The following is a 13,563-nucleotide window of genomic DNA, read 5'->3' on the forward strand; positions in this document are numbered from 1 at the left end:
TTGGCTGCCTTCAGCACCTCTGGATTGTTCCGCATTGTCCCGTGGCATGGATAGTGTGTCCAACCAGTCACTGACCACCTCTGGCATATTAAAGAACAGCACCCGCTCATTATGTTCGATGCGCAATCGGGCGGGGAAAAGCATAGCATATTTCATGCCCAGGTCTCGCAGTCTCCGCTTCACCCCAGAAAATCCCAGTCTCTGCTTCTGCACCGAAGGGGTAAAATCAGGGTAGAAGTTGATGGACGCATTCTCGAACTTGGTGGGGTCGCTAGTCCTTGAGGCCTGCAAAATGGCGTCTCTGTCCCTATAATTGAAGATTCGCGCAATGATGGGTCGCGGTGCAGCCCCCTGTGTGCGTCTGCCGCCCGGGATTCTGTGGGCACGCTCCACCGCAAAAAGGTTACTCAGGCCCTTAGGGGCGAGGTGGTTGAGGATCAGATCTTCAACGAGTAAGTCCGTCGATTGATCGGCTGGAGACTCCGGAACTCCGACTATGTGGACATTATTGCGCCTAGCGCGACTTTCGAAATCCTCAAGCCGGTGGGCAAACTGGTCACTCGTGGTCCGAAGAGTCCGGATCTCAGTCTGGAGATCAGAGACATCGGTGGTGAGACTGGCTGTTTTGACATCCAACGACTTGACTCTCTCGTTAGTCTTGGCCAAGTCCGCCCTGATCAAGCCTACATCCACCCCCACAGTGTCGATCTTGGCCGCCAAAGTTTCGTATTGTTGGCCCATTGATGATTGTATACTCGCAATGGCGCCCATCACGTCTCGAAGAGTTTGCTCCTCCGACTCAGGGGGGCCACCACCAAGGTCCTCCGGGGTTTTGCCAGTCCCGCTAGGCGAGCCTAATGGTGGTCAGAGTTACGCCACCGCGAGTAGCGTTCTTGAGGGACCGCTTGTCACTATCAGACTTGCCCGCCATGGTGTGCTGCGCACCCCTCAGGGGCTTTTGGAACCTGGTGTAAATGGCTCCCCACAAGGAAAAACCACGAGAGACTGAAGTGCAGGGCGTCGGTGAAGATCATTCAAGCGAGTGCGCTCACAGGCCAGCTTGATCACTAGACAGCCACTTCTAACCTTCTAGCAGGAAAAGCGAAACCGAATGTAGACCCCGGGTAGCCGTCCCCTTCCACACGCCGTTGTTGTTCAACTACTTTCGGGGTGCTCCGAATGCCCAAGTCCCAGGATGAGCCACGGTGTAGGCCTTCAGGCTTCAGGAAGGAGTAATTCGGGCGTTCGGCATCCGATTCAAAATTGAAAAAGGTCTTTCAGATCAGGAGAGTCTCAGCTACTAGAACCCATCATCAGAAACAGGATTTGCGCCAGGATAGACGGTGGAGGCGGCGAGGGTCTCGGGAGCTCACAGCTCACGCGACCATCTTGGATGCGCGCTAAGCTCCTCCTCCATTTTTTACTTTTTGATAATTCAACGATAACATCCATTGACAATTTATGCCAGTGATTGAGCATATTGAGTAATTGTTATAAAAGGCTTTCCCTTGCCAAGGGAAATAAAACCGGGAAAAGTAATAAAGATCTCTACCTAGATGAGAAAACCTGGGTTGACCACTTCACTAACCTCTACCAGGATCATAGTGGAGATGAATGTACAATAATAAACGGCATATATGACAACAGTTTGGCCACTGTACTGCACTTAAGCCAGGAGGAGACTCCTAAAGCAATAGGTGCTATGAAAGGAGGGAAGGCGCCAGGACCGGATAGGATCCCAGGCGACTTATTAAAACACGACTTAGAAGTCTGTGGCCCTTATGTAAATTTTTAGTGCAACTCGATAGCCGCTGGGACACCAATTCCCCATACGTGAAAAAGGGGGCTGAGATAGTTACGATCTTTATAAAGGGTAACCGCCAAGATCCAGCTAACTACCGCCCAATCAGTTTACTAGACGTACTACAAAAAATCTATGCTAGGCATATTTTAAATAGACTAACAGAATGGATGGATGAGGTGGATATTTTAACGAAGTTTCAAGCGGGGTTGAGAGCGAAAACAAGCACACTTGACCAAGTTTTTAGGTTCATGTGTATTTACTGGAAATACACCATAATTAGGAAGGGCAGCCTTTATGTCGCTTTATAGATTTAAGGGCTGCATTTGCTCAGCTATGGGAGACCCTAAGGAAAATCGGGGTCCCTTTGGAAATACTAAGGCAACTAATAAAGTTACATACTGGAAACTATGCCACAGTGCGTTGGGGGCCAGGGGGAGAATTAACAAAACCAATTCCGGTGGGAAGAGGAGTAAGGCAAGGGTGCGTATTGGCACCAACCCTCTTCTCACTATACGTAAACGACATCCCCGAATTTCTATCAGCAAGTATGCATGATTCTCCTCGTCTGGGGGGAGAGGGGGTATCGGCTTTATTATTCGCCGACGACACAATTTTAATATCTCAAACACTAAAGAGACTTCAAATACTAGTAGACACCTTCGATAGATATTGTTTACAAAAGGGACTTGAAATAAACTCCAGTAAAACGAAATATATGTCACTAAAGCCCCACAAATCTTTTTTTAAAAACCTTGTTTTAAATAACCAGCCACTGGAATACGTAGACAGTTTTAATTATCTAGGAATCAACTTGGATAGCAAAATGACCTGGAAAGGTCAAATTGAAAAAAGCAGGATTATGATGGTCCAGAACTCGGTACCAATCTTGAAAAAACATGTGGCTAGCACATGCAGGGCTGTTTCACCTGCACTGGAGGTATTCAAATTCAAAGCACAATCTGCCGCGCTCTACGGAGCTGAGATTTGGGGCCCTCAGTGTAGGAAGAGCTTCGAGCGGGAAGAAAATCAATTTTACAGGCAAATACTATAGCTTCCCAACAGGACCCCTTTGCTGCCAGTCTCTTTGGATTTAAATATAAAACGTACGGACCATCATGTGGCCCTAAGACCACTTTTGTTTTGGGTTAGGATCTGGACCCCCCCCCGAACTGATCCATTATAAAACTGGCTTGGTTGAAATCTTAAGGGCCAATCAAACTAAGGATATTCCATGGTTAAATCACTTTAGGACGTGGATGCAAAAGCTAGATCTACCACACGACTGGGATGACCCACAACAGTTACAATCATTAAGTAAAAAACAGCTAAAAACGATATTTTGGGCCCACATAAATAACAACTTAATACACAATTCATCTGTGGGGCCTCTAACTGTGAAATTTCTAGCATTTAAAGATGTAGCTTCTTAGAGCCATTCTTGGATGAGATAGAACCCCCTTTAGCTAAATCCTTATACTTACAGTTTAGATATGGTATCTTGCAAATAGCCTCCAACACGGCTAGTTGGAAAGGAAACGGGGCAGGCTCAAGAAATAACACATGTCCTAAATGTGTAGCATCAGAAATAGAAAATGAAGCCCATATATTATTGTTTTGCCCAGCGTATACAACTGCCAGAAACCGCTGGATTAGACCCCTATGTAAGCTTTTAGGCATAAGGCGTTATAGTGTTGCTGAGCGCATATTGAAAACTGGTTCATCACAAACTATAGTCTTTTCTGTAAGTAGATTCATATTTAATGTATTCCTGATTAAGAAAAGAATGGGGTTGAAATTTTAGGGTTGAATGTAGCCCAAGATTGTAACCCAAAGCTGAAATAACATAAGGACTATTTTTTATCTTTTTAACTTTTTGTGTGATAACTTTTTTTAGCCATCTCCATCTATCCTCTGAGGTCACCCTGTGTATGATCTTTTTTAACTATGTAATATTTATCACCGTTTTTAAAATTACATTTTTATGTATTATGATCTAGTGAATCTTAAGTGTGTAGAGGCTAAGAGTAAAAAATGCTTTCTTATTGCCTAGCTATCTTTGCCCCGTGCCACATGTTGATTATTGACTTGTAATGATTTTATGAACTATATCTTTTATGGTCCAAGTGACCGAAAATAAAGAATGAAATGAATGATAAAAGGCTTGATATGTGAACTCTTTATCTGGTAAACACATTGTTTAACATCTGAAAATAAAGTTGGCCACCAAAATATCGGCTAACTGCTGTACACGTATAAGCTACTCTGGGATGCCCAACTGTTTTAGAAGCTTAAAAACAGGACGTAGGGTCTGAATAGGATTTAGGTGAAATTCCATATGAAGGTTCCCAGTGGCTGGAATTGCTGTTATGGGTTGATATTTCTCCATGGAATTCTGCCTAGTAGGAGTTCAACCCCTTGAAATTGGGAATAATTGTGCACACATGGATTTACTGTGTGAAATTCCGCATAGTATTCTCTTTTCCGAAGAGTTTAATGCTCCCATTGACCGCCTGCTTCGATGAGGGAAGGAGATAATACTTTTGGCAGGTTGAAGCCTTGCATTCTCCCTCCATGCTAAAGAAAAAAGCTTGGCTGGGACTTGGGGACAAGAATTGGCCGCTGTTACAGTGAGAGCCTTATGCAACTTTGCTAACCAGAATTTCTGGCTGGTGTAATCGGGTCAGGTGTTCCTGCAGGCGGGTATGGTAAACCCAGGACATTCGAGAGCTGGCAGAGTTGTATCCTAGCAATGCTGCGCTACCAGACTCATAATCATGCCCTTATTCGTTGTCTAAGTTGACTGATGGCAAAAACATAGCTTTTTCTTGATACAGTAATCCATCTTTCTTGTTTCTATCTTCCTGCTCTTCTTTTATCACGGATTCCTAATTTGTAATCTGTATTCTTGTACGTACTTTTGTCTGAAATGGCTATAATCAATTGCAAAATCATAACTGGAAATGAACATGGTCCATCTAAGTTGTCTCAGAATCACTTCTCTAACCAATTTCTAAAATTTTACATTTCTGTTATCATCATATACCTCGCTGTGTGTCTGGATTCAAACAAGTATATCTTCACTCCTCTAATTACTTCTTTGTTGCCAAAAAGTCTTTGCCAATGTTGGTATAATTAGGTTTTGCTGGAAAAAACCTTTGAGGAAACTAGGCTACTGGATTGACCTGCCTAGTATTAGAATTTCCATAAGACAATAAGAACCGTCTGTTTCAACAATTAATGGATTCTCCAAATCTGGATGTTGTAAAACCAGGGCTTTATAAAAACATCTTGTGAAATGCATGGTCGGCCTCTTTAGACCATGAAAAAACTGTCACCGTCTGCAAGACTGTATGTCAAAACGCGCAGGTATGGCGCGAGAGAACCTGAAATATTGTAAACAATAAAGAAGATTCCTTGGAGTGCAGTGTATCTTTTTGTTTGTGACTATATATATATATGTATATATATATATATATATATATATATATTCCAAAACGTTTTCCGCTCTGACCTCTGCTTTCTCAGTGGTGGCGGGCTACCAGCGAGGTCGCGACCCTCTACTCCAGCACCAACAATCCTTCTTTTAAAGAAATTGCGCCGATCCCCAGTTTCTATTTCAAGCGTACTTTATTGCATAAAGTGTGTGGCAAACAGCTCCTGACGTGTTTTGAAACCCAGATGTTTCTTGGTCACGGGTCAGCAAGATGCTTACTAGGATCACATGATACAGTGCAACACCACATAAACAATATAAACAAAGGACTGCATCGCTGCTATAATTGTGTAGTTAGCATGGTCACCTTTTTGGAGTGGTGTAATGAACTGAGCATTCTTATTCACAATCGAATTACTATTCATATGTAGCGGAAAGAAAAGCCTGCAATACAAGCAGTTTCAAAAAAAGAGGGGAGGGTTCAGCTTATGAATATCTGAATAAACAAATTAAATGTTGTTTACATTTAAGCATGAATCACAACGTGTATACAGATTCATACACCTTATTATTATATCAATCATACCCAAGTGGGTAAAGAAACAACCAAAAGCTGCATTGTCCACCGTCACAATTCGGCCCAAGTGGGCTAATTCTCTAATTCGAAAATTCGAATTCTACAGTTCATTAATCAAACTACCAGATCCAATTGGTATATCAGCACTTCTTCTCAAAACATAGCAAAAGCTCGGTCTCCTATAAAAATAAACCAAATGTACAATCAATAAAAAAAAAATTTTTAAACCATGTTATAAACATCTCTTCACAAGAGGCAACGCGATCATCATTTTACTCTTACATATTTACATATCAGAACAGTCATACATGTCAGGTCTAATTATACTGAGTGCAAATTGATTTCTGATGATGAATACAAATATTTATATTGTAAATTTCCAAAACTGGCAGTGTTATATTTATTGCCTAAAATCCATAAAAATAAGGAAATCCCACCTGGACGCCCAATTGTTTCCTCAATGGGCAGTATGTTTGAGTATACTTCAAAGTATATTGTTTACTTCTTAAGACCTCTGGTACAAAAACTACCATCATACCTAAAGGACAGTAGGCATTTTTTTAAATTGATTGATGGTATAAAATGGGAAGATGATATGCTGTTACTTACACTGGATGTAAACAGTTTATATACCTGTATACCGCACGAATTAGGCCTGGAAGCTTGTAGAGATTGTAGAGATCTATTTGCTTTCTACAGCACACAGAGATGCTCCTTGAAATGATGGATACCTGTCTCAAAAATAACTTCTTTATGTTTGATCATGTGATATACTGTCAGGCCCGCGGGACGGCGATGGGAACCTGCTTTGCCCCCAGCTACGCGGGTCTTTACCTAGGCTGGTGGGACGAGCAGGTGGCGAACAACATCAGTGCCTTTAATGACCATGTCGTCCTCTGGGCCCGGTATATCGACAACATTGTTTGCATTTCGAAGGGAAACCAAGCTGAGGCAATGACATTTGTAGATTCTCTGAATGATAATAACCTCAACTTAAAATTCACCAGTACAACGGACAAAAATAAGATTGAATTTTTGGATGTCTGTGTTGAGGTGAATGAGAATAGCTTAAAGAGTAAACTATTCCTCAAAACCACGGCAGGGAATAGTATTCTGCATGCCTCTAGCTGTCATCCCTTAAGCCTGATCAATAGTATCCCCTATGGGGAACTATTACGAGCAAGACGCAATTGCAGTTCTGAACAGCCACGACCGGTAGTAGGTGTAACTGTAGGGCGGTGATGTAGGGAGGGGGAGGGGCATGGTGGGGGGTTGTGATGTACTGATTACTGACTTTAACAGGTAAGTAAACATATACATAAATAAAACGAATTTCGGTGCGCGCACTGCATCGCATTTGGTGATGCAGTGCACACAACGAAATTCGTTTTCATGTGCATCATTATTCTTGTCAAGGTTAACATTATTGAAGTGACTCTCAAAATGCTACAGGTGAATTACACATAAAGATTCACTTTAACGTCACCAAGGGTTAACACATTACTGCCTACGTGAATTGCTCGCCCTGTGCTTATAAAACCAACTGTTGCTATCTATGTACTCAGCACTCTCTCTGTAAATCTAAACGTTCCACTGGTTCCCATTCCAGAACACTCTTAAACATTCACCGGCTTACCTGCTGACATTAAAACAACGTGCTCCCTGCCGCTCGGAGCGAAATAATCTCTTTTACATTCACTCGATTTTTTAACGTAGCGTTCACTCCTCCCTCCGTGAATTCCCTACTTAAAGCAACATCGTTATCACCTGTGGCATACTAAACCTTCCCGGTTCACCTTGAAATACTCATACATCCATAATACATCACAAATTTTTACGTACTGAAAAAATTGAATCTGTTTCTGTGCAAGGCAAATAAATAATATTTGCGCAATATTATACAATGCTGCCATTATCTTACGCTTCTGCAATATTGTAATGTTCATAAAGTACTTTCCAGTCATCTTTTAAAAATAAAGCGTGCTCCATAGATTTCAGATGTTCCGCCTGGCATGGGGATGGCGCCGTGTTTTTTTAGAAAGTTCTCATTATTCCTCAAAATTCTGTTTGAGGAGGAGCTACGACACCAACTAAGATGGCCGCATAGTCTCCCGGCTCCGCTGACCTCCGTCCTACGCTTCACTATCCTGTTGACAATCCTGCTTACCTGAACCAACCGGATCCATGTGGGTGATCCGTCCCACACTCCAGTGGTGCAATCCCGGAGTTTTTCCGCCGTCGTGGAGCGAAGATACGTCGAGGAACGTACTGAGGCCTAACCTGCCTGGGAAGCCGGGATCTCTAGTGCTGGCCCTGCCGGGTCCCAGCTGAACAACAACGGGCTGCTGCATGCGGTTGGGCCCGGTCTCTGGTTCACTCGAACTTTTTCTCGATTGTTTTGCTACCATCAGCTGCCTGGTGCCCTGTAGCGTGTGAGGCGCCGAGTGACGCAAGGTACTGTCTTGTGAGGGTCCCTGGCCGGGGATCCGGCATTCATAACGCCAAGCCCTCCGGATCGGCGCCTCGCCGCGTACCACTGCTCGCTGACCGCCGTTCCCTCCTAGCTTATTCCTGCTCCGTTTCACTTTGCCCCGGAGAAGGCGCCTCTCCGTTGGGATCACCATGCCTGAGGACAGAATAAGTTTAAAGGAGCGGGTTCGATCTGGCCCGTCTTTGTTAACGGTGATGGAGGCACTTATGGCGCTTCAGGGCACTATCAAAGCTCGGACTCGATACCGGACCCTGACTCGACGCTTGCGACCCGGCAGCCAGCCCACTTTGCAATGGATGCTTCGGAGGTGTATTTAGACCCGGCGGTGGAAACAGTGTTTGCCCCCATTGTGTCGGATTTGCCAGACTGGAGTGTGCCTGGACACCCAATTGAACTGTTGAAACCTTCGACCCTGCACCCTTCGGAACATTTATACGTCTCCACTGTGGTATTCTCCACTTGGTACTGTATGCGGTTTTGGACTTTGTTGATCCCCCTCCTCCACCGGTCTTTCAAGATGGCGGATGAGATGAAGCTTGGCCTCGGAGATGGGGAGGGGCGATGGTGATACCAGCAATCAACATCTCTGCGCTCCTGTTCTGCCGACTTATGGGACATTGTGTGTAAGGGACTTCCCTTAATTACCGATTTCAGTACATTTGATCGTAGGGGTCAGGGTTGAGATCTTTGTATGGGCTTATCGAGGTGAAATTATGGTTGACGGGATTGCTTCACTGTCCTAACGGATTCCGGGGCAGGGTTGGCTAGGTTGGGGGAAGGAGACCGGGAGTCCGTAGTATTATGCCCTCCTCCGATTTCCCCTTTTGATTGGGGCTTTCTTACTTTTTTCTCTTTCCCTTTCTTCTATATTTCGGGCTTTGGTTGCTGGGCGACAGGCACGCTGCGTGGGGGGTGGCCGTAGTCATTTGCAGGGGTGCAGGGTGGGGGGGTGTGGGGGTGGTATTTTGTTTTTGTCTTTGTTCTATGGCCTCTTTTTCTTCTTCTCTTCTCTTGCCTTTCTTTCCTTTCTTTTCCGGGTTAGTGTAGTGGGTTCGGCTTTCTCTGCATCCTCATCTCTACACCTGTGCCTAGACCTCTCCGGGTCCTGGATGCTGGGGGGCGGACAACAAGGACGGTGTGGATATAAATAATTTGCTGTTTATCCTGATGTCGCATGTTTAAACGCCGTTGATTGCTAGGGTAGCGAACTTGGTATGGACGCATCGTTTTCCTGTTCGCCCCCATTCCCATGGTCCGAGACACTATATGATACCTGATCCTTTCTATTTATATTGAAAATGAAAACCTCCTATCCTGTTTCGCATCGAACTGCACTCTCAACCACTGTACTTGGTAATCTGAGCTACTATGATCCCCAGGGACAATTGCTTTGAAACTGACTGTGATACTATACTGAACTGCTTAGCGGCCAGCCCTGGGGGTTGTAGGCCCGGTTTTGTGTATGTGTGCAAATGTTAAATAAAGGTTTTCAACAAAAAAAAAAAAAGAAATTCTGTTTGAGTGCTAACCCCAAGGGCTAAACACATTGCCATCTGTATTTTTCTGTCGCAGTAGTATGTAGCGGATGCAAAAGAAGGTGCATATTAATGGACCACACTTATGAAGAAAGAATACATTTGCTCTTATGCAGTTACTTCCACATTTGAATTAAATATATGTCTTCCTTTCCTTCCAATTCAGAAAAGATTCCAGAAGTACTCCTAGAGTCTGCAACTGGCTCAGCTTCACTATGACACTCCTATGCGTAAAGACTTACGCTTCAGAACTATGGGAAGCTTACAGTTCCTATGGTTTTAATGTAACTCACACGGAGATTTGTACTGAGTAGCTTTCTTTTTTGGTTTTACAATGCAATTGTTTTTCCCGTCGGAGTCACCTCTTCCCTATACACACTCACAACTTTTGTGTTTTTTCTTTCTCAAAGGAAAACTGATGTTGTTCTATCCTTGACAAAAGTAAGACATGTGACCATTTTCCAGATAGCAAACTACCCCATCTTGTATGCCAAGTCAAGTCAAAAAGGCTTTATTTCGATAAAAATTATCATAAAAGCTTCACTTAAAATACATAGATTCATTTAAAAAAGACAAGGGAACAAAGATACAAAGAATTTGTATGCAAACAATTTAAAAAAGTTTCAGTATTCATTAAAAAGAAGCATTTCATAAATTGTTTAAAAAGGAATTAAACAGTTAATTTAAGCCTTTTAGCTCTGATGGACCAAGCCCATGATAAAAACTTAGCGAGAGTACAAGCATACATAGTGCAACTATCAGACATTAGTATGCGTAATGCCTCCGCATGACGCCTAGTGCCCAACTGACGGCATAAATGTTTAAGCCATTTCTTCCTCGGTAAGGTATACTCTCCGCATTCAAACATGAAATGCGCCACTGTCTCTGGTCTGTCTATGCATACTGGGCAAAACTCTGTAGTTTGTGCAGGCGGTTTCCACCGTAATGAGAAGGCATACAAAGGGAGAGTTCCTGCTCTAAATTTAAAGTAAAGGGCCCTATCAAAAGGTTTCTCAATAATGTCTAAGTAGAGTTCCCGTATTGGTTGGTCCTTGAATTTCAAAAAATCCTCAGTGAGTCTGCCCAGAGAATCGTTAGTATTTCGTTGTGACGCAATCCAATTCCAATAAAGATTCTTGAGGGTTGCCTTCGGGGGAGAAGATCTATTTGTCCAAGCTTCATTTAGCCCCAAGTTTGATAGCAAAGTTTTCATGTCTCTCAGCCATTTAATTTTATGCCACCCTGGTAGTGACATAATTTCTGAAAGGCCTTGCGCATATTTGCCAAGTTCCTGAACTCGCCACAGGCGTGCCCATAGCAAAAGTGGCCGAAGTTTTGCTAGGTCATCAATAGGGCGACATCCTAGATCCAGCATTAATGGGACCATGGGAGTGCCTTGCGGGAGTGACATAATCGCCCTGCAGAATTTCCTCTCGGATCTTGGCAATTCGTTGGTAATGCATGAGCCCCATAACTCCGCCCCATAGAGAGCAGAACTAACCCCTTTGGATGTATAGATTTCAAGAACAGCAGCTATGGGTCTGGTTGCACAAAAGCGTTGTTCTTTCAGGAGGGCTCCTGTTAGTCCCTTGTGGGTTAGCAGCATTTTGTCAAGATGTGGGGCCCATTGCATTTTATGAGACAGACGAATGCCTAGGTAGTCAAATACTTCTACTTCCCCCAAAGGTTCTGCATTCAAAGTAGGGGGGCGTACTGTTTTTTTGGGGGGGTTCAACACAAGGTATTTCGTCTTATCAGTGTTAATTACCAGGCCCCGTTCAGAACAGAATGACTGAAAATTGTTCAGAAGTCTTTGGAGGCCTATTGGGGTTTTCAATATCAAAAGCGTGTCATCCGCAAAGAGAAGGGTAGGTATACGCTCTCCAGCCAGGGATGGTTCGTCTGAAGGATGTTTCCGAAGGTGCTCGACCACCCCATTGATGTCAAGGGAAAAGAGAGTGGGAGCTAACACACATCCCTGGCGGACCCTTCTCTCGACCGGGATTCTGCTCGTTTTTTCACCTTATGAGCCCCACCTTATCTGGGCAAAACTATTTTCGTGGAGCCTGACAAGTAACGAAAGAATGTAGTGTGGCATCCCCATGTCGGCCAGGACTCTCCAAAGGTTCTCCCTCGGTACAAGGTCAAAGGCAGTCTTTAAATCGATAAAACGCGAGATAAAGACTGCCTTTGCCTATAACCACGACCTTCCAATACACCATCATCAACCTGAAAGCTTGTTCAATTGTACCAGTACCTACTCTAAATCCTGCCTGGTAGTCAGTGAGGATTTTATTTTCCTCTATCCAATCCAGTATTCTGACCAGTAGGACCTTGCCAACTACTTTTTGGCTAATGTCTAGCAGACTAATAGGTCTATATTTAGACGGATCATCTCTAGCACCTTTTTTAAAAATGGGGACAACCTCCGCCCCTTTCCAAGATGAGGGAATCGGAGCACACCTGCAGATGGCAGCGAGTAGGCAGTGGATGAATTTTCCCCACTTCGGGATATCTGATCTCAGCAGGTTCCCAGGAATGCCATCCGGACCAGCAGCTTTTTGGGGCATGATGGTACTTATGGCATACTCCACCTCTTTTATTGTGAAGTCAAATTTTTCGGAGTGGGTCTCCCAATCTAGTTGGATCGTAGTTAAGGCCTTTTCCCTCCCTTCAACAACATTGGAGGCATCAGTGTTATTAGGGCCGTCTTGGCGAGTATATAGCTTTGAAAAATGATTGACCCACGCCTGACTTGGAATATTGCATGTTATAAGATCACTGTCTGGTCTATTTCGGACTTTAATTGTGTCCCAGAAACATTTTGGGTCCTTTTTAAAGCTAGCCTCTTTAAGAGTACGCCAGTACTCCTCTTCCCACTCTTTTTTTGCATATCCCAATGTTCTCTTATGCTCTTTCCTGGCTATCTGAATCAGGGGTTGGGATTTACCTTTAACGGCCTCTATTAAAAGAGACTTTGCCCGTCTGCATGATGATGTATACCAATCATGCTTTCCCCTGGGTTTACAATGAGGCAAGTTCCTCCCTGCAGAGCCCTTTTCCTGGAATACTACTTGTATGCATATGCTGACAAATGTACGGGTTTGTGGGTGTTTACCACCTTTTGCATGTGGCTGTGCCCTGAGAGCACCACCCCCTGTCCCGGTGAGACTGGCTCATACTCCAATGTACGCCACTGTTGCCGAGTGGTCAGAGGGCCCTGGGCTACCGAATGCACCGTGATTCTGATTTTACGCAATAGAAATGCCAAATAACAGAAACAAACATAACAATACTGGTGCATTTTTTTGTATCTTGAACCATTCAGGATTCAGAATTGACATTTTGTGGATAAAGGTTATGAATTTGCATCGTGAGTTATGCTATTTGCGCCCGAGTGTTGTTTAGAGGCATACATAGCTTTATGGCTGCACGGACTGCCTTAGACCAACAAACCCGGCGGGAAAGGTCGCTGAAATATAACGGTGTACATCGATTTCAGTCGTGTAGTACTTGATTTATTAAAACAATCATCATCGTGGCGTTACAAAAGATAACCAGATCACTGAGTGATTTCAAGCCACCCTCTGTAAACACACAATGTTCTTCTCCACTGTACTCGGCGGACGCTTTTATGTTGAGCCTGACAGGATGCTCACAGTTAGCACTGCAGGTACGGCGTTCTCTCGAGCCTTCCGTACGAGTTAATAGAAAATGTGACTT

The 13,563-nt window shown here is 43.9% G+C and overlaps 1 protein-coding gene across 2 annotated transcripts in view; it reads left to right on the forward strand.

Moving 5' to 3' along the window:
* PREPL (prolyl endopeptidase like) overlaps nucleotides 1-13,563 on the forward strand; it is a 469,235-nt gene that overhangs the window by 171,527 nt on the left and 284,145 nt on the right. The window lies entirely within an intron of this gene.

The sequence above is a fragment of the Lissotriton vulgaris genome, chromosome 6, assembly GCF_964263255.1.
Source record: "Lissotriton vulgaris chromosome 6, aLisVul1.2, whole genome shotgun sequence".
Taxonomy (NCBI): domain Eukaryota; kingdom Metazoa; phylum Chordata; class Amphibia; order Caudata; family Salamandridae; genus Lissotriton; species Lissotriton vulgaris.